This window comes from Beta vulgaris, chromosome 7 (assembly GCF_026745355.1).
Source record: "Beta vulgaris subsp. vulgaris cultivar EL10 chromosome 7, EL10.2, whole genome shotgun sequence".
Classification (NCBI taxonomy): domain Eukaryota; kingdom Viridiplantae; phylum Streptophyta; class Magnoliopsida; order Caryophyllales; family Amaranthaceae; genus Beta; species Beta vulgaris.
The window spans coordinates 33572429-33584003 of NC_079208.1; the positions used below are offsets into that span (position 1 = coordinate 33572429).

The window sequence follows — 11575 nt, forward strand, 5'->3', positions numbered from 1 at the left end:
TGAATGACACAAAAATAAGTAAATAAAGCAACAAAATATGAGCGGGAGTAAGAAATTGTCATTTAAGTTGCATGGGGCCTCCAAATCTTCAAATTTCCATCTTAGATTCTTCAAATTCCAAGATTTTCAACAAGTTTACCTCACTTCTCTCTCTAGAAGATGAGAGTTTCTCTCTCTAAAAACCCTAAGTAAAACCTCTAATTAGCTTATGGAGGCTAGCCCTCCAACCCCCAACCCCCTCCCTCAAAAGTTAAGGGTTTGTCCTTTTCCAAAATTTAAACATTACATCATTAAACAGGTCAAAAAACTAGAAGATAGTTTTTACAGCGGGTTCCCCATACAATATCAAGAAGGCAGAAGATTTTCTGGACCTCTGCAGTGGGCGCTCCGTTCTACCGTTCTCGCAGACGCGCCTGGCTTCGAAGAGCCATATCTCTTTCATTTTTCAACGTTGGGATTGTGACCACTCGTTGGAAAGCATTTGAGCCAAACTTTCATTTTCAACTTGAATTACTAAAAATATTTTGTTAGATGAAAGTTATGACACTTTGAATATGACCCTTGTGCACAAACTCTTCCAAAAGCTATGATTTTGCCAAAATTACTCCAGTTTATGCTTGGTGTGTGGTATGGAGGCCTCTAAGGTTGATCCTACATTATCAAACACAAATAAGCATTACTAAAGCCTATATAAACAGCCAAAACAACTAATATTCTCAAATAATCTACAAAAAAAACTCAATCGCTCTAAATTAAGGAAAATAAGCTAGAAAATGATATAAAAAAATAGGAAAATTGACTCTAAACATGATGAAAATAGGGTATTTAAGTGATATAATCACTTATCAATTACATATTTTCAGCTTAAATATTTCAATATAAACTATAATATTAAAATAAAAATTTACATTGTACATAGTGTTTCTATATAAATGAAAAAAATCACTGCGTTGATTTGCATAGTTCTTCTATATCAATGACAAAAATCTTTCAATTAATCACCTGAATTAATTTGATCATGCATTATGGATTTCAAATTTATATGAGTTTATATGAGATATATTTGAGCACTAAAAGCTTAGTTAAAGTTATTACTTTATCCTAATCTATGTATCTGATTTTATTTTAGTGTCATTTCTAGGAAATAAAACTATATGGGAAAAATTGACATGAATAATCCCAACTTACACCGACCTTTTCAAAATAATTTTAACTTTGAATTATTCTAAAATAATCTCAACTTCATGAGGTAACTTCTCATAATAATACGAACTGTCAATTTTCAATATATTATAGAACTAAAATAGATGTAGGCAAGAAAAAAGGATAGTTTGACTTATTTTAAAAATGTTCCAACTATATATTATAAATAAGTTAGTTCTAAGTCAAAATCATGTAATGCACGGATTTTGACCCAATTTTTAAATAAGCTAACTGTTTTTAAAATTAGCCATAATTATTCACAATTGTTGAGTGACTCTTGATGTGACAGTCTAGATTTTCCAGACCAACTTACAAAGGATTAAGCACAACGAAAAAAGACTCTAGTCGAGATAACCCGGACTATTACCATCAGACTCACCGAACTAAATCGGAGAGTGTGGAACTCAATTCTCAATCTATTCAAATTAATTAACTATTACAACAAGGCCCTGATTCTCAAACTCTATTCTCATAAATTTCTATAGAAATCCGCCAAATTTCCATTGGAAATTGGACAAACTCTACAGTGAGTAATAATATGAACCTGTTACAATTTCAATTTATAAAATCCTTAGCTTCCAAATCCCAACAATCTCAACGCTTTCACGGAGCAACAACCAACAAAGAATCAGGAGCACTAGCTAGCGACTCTTAAATGGAGAAATAGATTATGGAAAATAAATGATTAACTATTACAAGTGGAGCGTCCTCGTGTCGAAAACAAATACAATACTACACCAACTCATATCAGCTTCAACTTGCAAAAGTTTACTTTCGGCTTCAACCTAAAATATTTAGGAAAACTACCACCTACCAAGTGACAGGCCACAGAAATGACAAAACAACATATACACATCAGCAAAGCTGAGTACTAAACCCGTAAATAAGATTAACACATACTTTGGTGGGTTTTACTTGAAAACGACTCTCACGTAATCAACATAAGATCAACAATCACATAGCAACAATATTCTTATTGAACATACATTTCACATTTCCAATTCCACGTTTCATAATACAGCATTAATCACATAGTAACAAACACAATAAGGTGACTCCCAACAATGACATGTTTCATATATTCTCATTTAATCAACCTTTCAACTTACCACGATTCCATAGTAGGAATTTGAGGTCACCAACTTTGATATAAACAATATTCTTCATTTCCTTTAGTTGATTTCTTAACGGAAATCAAAACTTAAGCTTTTTTTACTCTACCAATCACTTTCTTGTATTTTATAAACAACCTCTTATCACGTAATAAATATCACTAGGTTTCTCAATTAGAATTAACTAACGAGAGTTACTAAGCCAATTCGACACATTACATGCTTTTGCATATACATAGTTCATACTAATTTTCCTTTTCATATTCATCAATCTATATTGATCTCGTCAATAATATAAGTTATCAAGTCCCAACAACAATCAAAATATATAGGTCTCTCTCTTAGAATTAAATAAGGAGAGTTAGCTTACACATCAGACCCCAAGTCATTAATCGAAGGTTGATTAATGAAAACAATTAGTTTTGATTCATACTATACCATTAGTGGAATTCCAAGTAATAGATTTAACAATAAACTCAACTATTGTCCATGTATATAATCATATAGAACAAGTTTATCTCATTACTAATTAGAAAACCATTCCATTATATAAGTGGGACTTCTTTAAAGTAATTCACAACTTATATTGATTTACGTAATTAAACACACACTAAAGTACTTTAGTGATTCACTAGTCACATAAGCCGAATTTATTATATTATTCCATTTATGTTATCGAACTAAAATACTTTATAAAACACATCTTCGCAATCTAATCTATAGCTAGGTAAACTAACTCCAATAGTCTCCAAATAAATAATAGTAATTAGTTACATATCTCCGACTTCTTGTGAGATTACTAACTAAATTGATGCACTTAAATAGTATACTGAATATATTCTTCTATATAGGTTCCTATGAGGTAGTCAAACTATCCACCCCTTTTCGAAACTAATATTCATGAATGCACATTACTATAGACTTTCATCTAATCACTCATCTTCTTAAAGTCATAACCGACAAGAAAATTTTTCTAGTCATTATAATCACTAGTAGAATAAATGCTTAATGATACGGTCATTAAATGGCCTATTGCGGCAGTTTTGGCCGTGCAACAATTAAGGGCGCAGTAATAGGTAATTAATATATTGCTGCGATTTTTAACCGCAACAATATTTTAACATGTTGCTGCGATTTCTAGCGAAAATCGCAATAATAAATACAGTATATTGATGCGGTTTTAAGGCAAACCGCAACAATATACTCTATTTTATAATAAATAATAAGCATATTGCTACGGTTTTTACCAAAAACCGCAGCAGTAGGTACAGGTTAAAAAAAAATTTGCATTTTGCCATTAAATTCGAAAGATGAAAAATTCAGCAAAATAGCAAAAAATCAGGAACTTCCAACAAAATCTAAATACAAAACATAAAAAAGGAAAAAAAATGAAAAAAAAAAGAACTCTACACTGCTCGGGAATTCAACATTTAACATTGCATCAGAAAAACAATTATGAATTCAACACTTAACATTGATCGAGTGAAAACTTTTCCAAAAATAAAACAGAAGATTTACATGGAATTCAGGGGGCACACAGAATTTTTTTAATTAGGAGATTTACACAGAAGTACAAACTAATAAAGAAAATCAAATAATAAAGAAAAAAGTCAAAAGAACAAAACAAATCTTGAAACTTGGGGAGCGAAATAAACAGATGAACGACAACGGCGAACGACGGGCCGCGAGAGTGGTGTGAACGTCGTCGTTGGTGAGACAAACGACATTGGTGAGAGGTGAGAACAACTTAATGCGGACGAACGACTTGGTAAACGACGAAAATAAGTTGCGAACGACTTGGGTTGAAGAAGACGACTTGGTACAGCGATTTGTTGTTCGGTGATGATGCCGACGAGGTGAGAGGTGAACGACGACAAGTTGTGAATTCCTTCGAACACATTTCTCTCTCCTTCGAAGCCCTGACTCTCCTTCGAAGCCATTTGTTTCTCTGGTTTTGGGTTTGATGTGTCTATTTTATATAGAATTTTACCCCAATTCCCCATGAATTATTGGTATTAATTGCGCTCTTCGGAGCCCTTTTAGTACTAATGTGTGTCTTGTAGTGTGTTTGTGTTTTCAGACTGATTATTGTAGGAACAAGCATATTTTGGTGCATTTCTTACCCTTTGGAACCACTGCAAGAGACGGGAAGTCATGACACGTTGAGAGCCTAAAAACCTGGTAACCGCCCGACCGGTCGACATCTGCCCCGGCTGGTCGGCCAAGTTTCACTTAGTCAAAAATCAGAGGCTGAAGTAATCCGAGAGAATTGCTCCCGCGCCCGACCGGGCGAAATCTGCCCGGGCCGGTCGGGCGAACTTTACTTAGCGCATTTTCAGAAAAGTTAAGCTGCCAGGCCATCTTTACATGCGGCCCGACCGGGCGAAATCCGCCTGGGCAGTCGGGCGAGGCGAATGAAGAAATGCTGAAAAGCGCCCAGCCAGGCGCGACGAAGGAAAAAAGAGCACCTGACAACCGCCCGACCGGGCGAATTCCGCCCGACCGATCGGGCGAGACGATCTTTGAGCGTTTTAAGCGCGTGTTGCGCCACTTTTACGAGACATATAAATACTATTTTCTTAGAATTAGAAATTACTCCTTTTTACTAGAGAATACATTTTATAACTTTTTAGAGAGCTTTTGAGTTACTCCATTGTTAAACATTGATTACTACGCTTTGATTCCTTCAAGTAAAGACTAAGTTTTCTTAATCTCTTCTTTCCTTCATTATTATCATGTCTTTTAATTTGTTATTATTGTTTTGTTATTTCAATTAGTGTGAGTAGTCATTAATCTAGGGTTAAGTTAAACCCTAGAATGATTTAATACATGAATTCTCCATTAATCCCATGTTATGTGACAATTGTTCTTGTTTGATTGGATGTTTTATGTCATTATCATACTAGGATAGATGATTTTATTTGACTCCAATATCTTTGTTTCAATGGGAATTGAATCTAGATGGTTTTGTTGATTCAATCAATGGTATGAATATCTTTATGGGAATAGTTAGATAGGATTGCTAGGAATTTAATTGTAATGCTATGCTTAATGTCTCTTTCTTGCATGATTCCACGGGAGTAGGTTTGATTGCTTAATTAGAGTAGCCATTGGTACTCGGGAGAGGTCTTTGGTAGTTATAGGGTGCATTACTCCTCTTGAACCGTTGATTATGTTTATTTGGGATGGAAATTATTCATGTATTGGTCATGCTAGTGGTGATGCTTAATTCTAGATGTTTTAATTAATTGATTATACCTTGTGTTTCTAGTAATTGTCATAGTTTACTTAGTCTTAGTTCAACACCTTTCATCATGTTTGTCACTTGTTTAGTTAGATTGAGTCAAGATACTAGTGTTTGATACTGTTTGTCCCTGTGGATTCGACCTGACTTGCCCTGCTACATAGTTAGGAGTTAGTTAGGAATTACTTTTGATAGGTGCGCGACACGCCTACCAAATTTTGGCGCCGTTGCCGGGGACTAACGGTATTAGATTAGTTTATCTTTGATTTTATTTAGCTAAACTGTCTTTGTTCGATCATTGTCACTCTATTTGCTGTTTGATCTCTTTTCTTTCAGTCTTTTTGTTGCATGCGCACTCGTAGCAAGGGTTCACAAGATCTGATTACTCTTGATCGCGAGATCGAGGTACAGCAAGGAGATTAGGAGGTCGAAGAAGAAAACAACAACAAGAACCAACAATGGGAGAAGCACCACCAAAGTCTCTACGGGAATATGCTATGCCCGATGAGACCACCACCACCATAACTAGACCGATAACCGCTGCCAATCATTTCGAGCTCAAGCCACAATTCATCCAATTTATCTCACAGGACTCATATGCGGGAACACCCAAAGAGAGCCCTACTGATCATTTGGCTAACTTTTTTAGAAAAGTGCAATACTTTGAAATTAACGAATGTTTCTGATGATTTAATTCGGTATTGTGCTTTTCCTTTTTCTCTCAGGGACGAAGCAAAGGAATGGTTTAAGAAGAAGAAGTGAGGAAGATTGCCACATGGCCAGAACTGAAGAAGGCTTTTCTTTACAAGTTCTTCCCTCCTATGAGAACTTCCAAGTTCAGAAACGAGATATCTGGCTTTCAACAACATGAATTGGAGTCTCTCTATGAAGCATGGCAGAGATACAAGGCTTTGCAAAGGCAGTGTCCACACCACGGCATTCCTGAGTGGTTGCTGATTCAGACATTCTACAATGGTCTGAAGCATGAAGTTCGAAGTTCTATTGATGCCGCATCTGGCGGTACTTTCATGGCAAAAATCCAGAAGCCGCGAAGACATTGTTGGATGATATGGCTGCCAACAATTACCTGAATGACTGGAGTATATCTCGTGGAGCCCCTAAAAAGGGAGGTAAGTATGAGGTTGATGCTATTGCTACTTTAACTAACACTGTGCAAGTTTTGGCAGCTAAAGTTGATCAGTTGAGTAGCGGACCAGTACGCCTATTTGTGAGATTTGTGAAGTGCAAGGTCACTCCTTTACTGAGTGTCAATATATAATATGGGAGCGGGAACTGAGCATGTCAATGCCCTCCTTAACACAAACACAAGGCCACAAAAAACCCATACTCAAACACATTTAACCCAGGTTGGAAGCATCACCCAAATTTCTCCTACAAAAATAACCAACCTCAACCTCCACACACAACTACTCCCAGCCACCTGGTTTCCAACAAAGACCACCATTTAACCCTTCATCATCCTCTCGACCCAACCTTGAGACTATCATGGAGAATTTAGCTTCCTCTCAGGCTAAGCAAGTTGAATACCAAGCCAAGCAGAATGAATTTTCAACAACTCTCTCCAACAAATCACTGCTCATAATAAATTGATGGAGAGTCAGATGACCCAACTAGCCCAACAAATAAGCCACCTCTCTAAACCTTCAGGCCAACTTCCTGGGCAAACTGAACCAAATCCTAAGGGATATCAATGCCATTTCATTGAGGAGCGGTAAAGAATTCAAGAGCCTACAAGGAGGGTAACTGAGCAAAAACAGCAAAAGAGGTTATAGAGTTGAGTGAGGAAGTTCAAGAGAAGACGGGTTTGGAAGATGAAGCTAAGAAGCCTGAGAAGGAGGAACCCACTGTCATTCCTATTAAACCATACAAGCCACCTGTTCCGTTCCCTCAAAGATTGGCACAGGCAAAACTTGAAAAGAAATATGGGAAGTTCCTTGACATCCTGAAGAAGCTACACATCAACATACCTTTCTTGGATGCCATATCTGAGATGCCTTCTTACGCTAAGTTTTTGAAAGACATGCTCTCTAACAAACGAAAAATTGAAGAAAATGTCACTGTTTCACTAACTGCTGAGTGTAGTGCTATTTTGCAGAATACCTTCCAGAAAAGCTAGGAGATCCGGGCAGCTATTCCATTCCGGTCAAGCTTGGAGATATTGCTATCAAGAACTTTGTGTGATCTTGGGGCTAGTGTTAGTCTCATGCCGTTATCTATCTGCAAGCAACTCAACATGGGCGAACTAAAACCCACACGCATCTCTCTACAACTAGCTGACAGGACAGTGAAGTTTCCACTTGGTATTCTTGAAGATGTTCCTCTTCGAGTGGGTAAATTATTTATTCCCTGTGATTTTGTCGTCATGGAGATGAAGGAAGATGCACAAGTTCCCATATATTCTTGGAGACCTTTTTGGCCACTGCTGGAGCCATTATTGACATGAAGAAGGGTAAAATCACTTTTGAAGTAGGTGATGAAAAGATGGAGTACACACTCACAAACTCCATGACTTCTCCTTCTATGGGAGAAACTGTTTATAGAGTGGATGCTCTTGATGAGGTGATAGAAGCGAGGCTTTCAATCTGCAACTGGATGATTCGCTACAAACGGTCTTGATGGGTAGTGCTGATGAGGAAGATTGGGAGACTAAGGAATACAAGAGACTTCTAGAGGAGACACGAGCCACTGAATCGAAGAGCCTCTCCAGGAATTGCTGCATTCTGAGGACACTAAGGAGAGTACTACGCCTCCTAAGGTAGAACTGAAACCTCTCCCTCTACTTTGAAATATGTGTTCATGGGTCCCAATGATACATACCCTATTATTGTTAATGCTGAGCTTGATGACATTCAAATTGAAAAATTGCTCGTTATTTTAAGGAAATATAAGAATGTCATTGGGTACACCATTGATGATATTAAGGGTATTAATCCCTCATTTTGCATGCACAAAATCATTCTTGAGGAGGAACATGCTTCTTTCATAGAATCTCAACGAAGACTTAATCCAAATATGATGGAAGTAGTCAAGAAAGAGGTTCTTAAATTGCTTGATGCAGGTATAATCTACCCTATCTCAGATAGTAAGTGGGTTAGCCCTGTTCAAGTAGTCCCTAAGAAAGGAGGTATGACCGTTGTCAAGAATGATAAGGGTGAGCAAGTTCCCACTAGAATGTGACAGGGTGGCGCATGTGTATTGATTATAGACGATTGAATAAGGCCACCCGCAAGGATCATTTTCCCCTCCCTTTCATTGATCATATGTTAGAAAGACTGGCAAAACATTCCTTTTTCTGTTGGTTGGATGGATACTCTGGTTTTTTCCAAATTCCTATTCATCCAAGTGACCAGGAAAAGACTACTTCACATGTCCTTATGGCACCTTTGCATATCGAAGGATGCCATTTGGACTGTGTAATGCTCCTGCCACTTTTCAGCGTTGCATGATGGCAATTTTTTCCAGTCTTATTGAGAACTCTATGGAAGTATTTATGGATGACTTCTCCGTCTATGGAACATCTTTTGACGTTTGCTTGCTAATTTACAAAAGGTGCTCCATAGATGCAAAGAAGTTAATTTGATTCTCAACTGGGAAAAATGTCATTTTATGGTGCAACAAGGAGTCGTTCTGGGTCATATTGTTTCTCATCGGGGCATTGAAGTCGACAAAGCAAAAATAGAGGTCATTGAGCGTTTACCACCTCCTAACTCTGTCAAAGGAGTAAGGAGTTTTCTTGGTCATGCGGGATTCTACCGCCGCTTCATAAAAGATTTTTCCAAAAATTGCTCGACCTCTAACTGAGCTTTTAGGCAAAGATGTCCCTTTGTGTTTACTGATGCTTGTACTGAGGCTTTTCACAGGTTAAAAGCGGCTCTTATTTCTGCTCCTATAATTCAATCGCCTGACTGGAATCTCCCTTTCGAGATTATGTGCGATGCTAGTGACTACGCAGTGGGAGCAGTATTGGGTCAGAGGGAGGATGGTAAACTGCATGCCATCTACTATACAAGCAAGACTCTTACTCCGGCCCAGATGAACTATGCCACAACTGAGAAGGAACTGTTAGCAGTGGTATATGCGATGGAGAAATTTCGGTCCTATCTGGTGGGGTCGAAGGTGATAATTCACACTGATCATGCGGCTCTTAAATATTTGATGAGCAAGAAGGATGCTAAGCCCCGTTTGATTCGGTGGATTTTGTTGTTACAAGAGTTTGACTTGGAGATTCGAGACAAGAAGGGTGTGAGAATGTTGTTGCAGATCACCTTTCTCGAATTGTTATGGATGCTGAGGGTGATGAGGCTCTACCAATTGATGATACTTTTCCTGATGAGCAGCTTCTAGCTTTAGCCACTGCAGAGATCCCATGGTATGCTGATATAGCCAACTATTTGGCTAGTGACACTATTCCTCATGGATATTCATCTCAACAAAAAAAGAAATTCTTTAAGGATGTGAGGAGGTATTTTTGGGATGAGCCCTTCCTTTACAAGTCTTGCGCAGATGGGGTGATTAGAAGGTGTATTCCTGGAAATGAGGTATCCTCTATTATATCTCATTGTCATGATTTACCTTGTGGAGGCCATGCTAGTACTAATAAAACTGCAGCGAAAATTCTTCAATGTGGTTTTTATTGGCCTACTTTGTTCAAGGATGTTCATCATTATGTGCATTCTTGTGATCGCTGTCAAAGAACGGGAAATCTTTCCCGTCGGAATGAGATGCCTCTTAACGCTATTCTTGAAGTGGAGATATTTGATGTGTGGGGTGTAGATTTCATGGGTCCGTTCCCTTCTTCTTATGGGAACAAGTATATTCTGGTTGCTGTGGACTATGTCTCCAAATGGGTGGAGGCTCTTGCTTCTCCAACTAATGATGCTCGTGTGGTTAGTAGATTTTTCAAGAAAACTATTTTTCCTCGTTTTGGCATTCCACGGGTTTTGATTAGTGATGGAGGTAAGCATTAGCTGGAGAATAAATTTGAAGCTATGCTTAAGAAGTATGGGGTGCATCATAGAGTGGGACTTTCATATCATCCCCAAACTAGTGGACAAGTGGAGGTTTCCAACCGTGAGATCAAAACTATCCTAGAGAAGACGGTTGCCAGAACGCGAAAAGATTGGGCTGCTAAACTTGATGATGCATTATGGGCTTATAGGACAGCGTTCAAGACCCCATAGGTACCACCCCTATCGTCTTGTTTATGGGAAAGCATGTCATCTCCTGTTGAGTTAGAGCATCGTGCATTTTGGGCTATTAAGAGCCTCAATTTCGACTCTCAAACGGTGGGTGAGAAGAGACTCCTTCAACTTGCTGAGCTTGATGAGCTTCGTCTGGATGCTTATGAGAGTTCTAGATTGTACAAGGAGAAGACTAAGAGATGGCATGACAAGGGAATTGTGCGCCGAGAGTTCAAGGAAGGGGATTTGGTTCTTCTTTTTAATTCTCGTCTGAAGCTATTTCCTGGTAAACTTCGTTCGCGGTGGTCCGGTCCATTCAAGGTTTGCAAGGTTTTTCCTTATGGTTCAGTGGAGCTTTGGAACCGCAAGGTGACACTTTCAAAGTCAATGGCCACAGATTGAAGCATTACCGAGCTGGAGATCCCATTGCTGAGCAAGTTGACATCATACTCTCCATCCCTTCACCTGAGTGATACAAAAGGAGGTCGAGTTAATGACCTTAAAAATTAGCGCTTATTGGGAGGCAACCCAATTTCCTACTTTTTCATTTTTCTTTTGATTTTATTTTCTTTTATTTTATTTTTTTCTCTTATTTTATTTTTGGAGTGATTTTGGAGTGAAAAATTTGGATATGTGTGGAACACCACTGCAGGAACATAGGAAAACGGACTAAAGCGAAAAAAAATATGTGCACTGGGCACCGCCCGGGTGGTCGGGCGAAATCTGCCCGGGCGGGCGCGCAAGCATCCATAGCTGGGCAATTCAGAAACGTGAAAATGACTAAGGAAGAAATTCTGCCCGGGCGGTCGGGCGAT

The 11575-nt window shown here is 38.3% G+C and overlaps 1 non-coding gene across 1 annotated transcript; it reads right to left on the reverse strand.

Moving 5' to 3' along the window:
* Positions 1 to 6392: 6392 nt before the first annotated feature.
* On the reverse strand, positions 6393 to 6499 carry LOC125492175 (small nucleolar RNA R71). Its single transcript, XR_007268619.2, has one exon. It is a non-coding gene; the product is annotated as a small nucleolar RNA R71 (small nucleolar RNA).
* Between the last annotated feature and the right edge of the window lie 5076 nt (positions 6500 to 11575).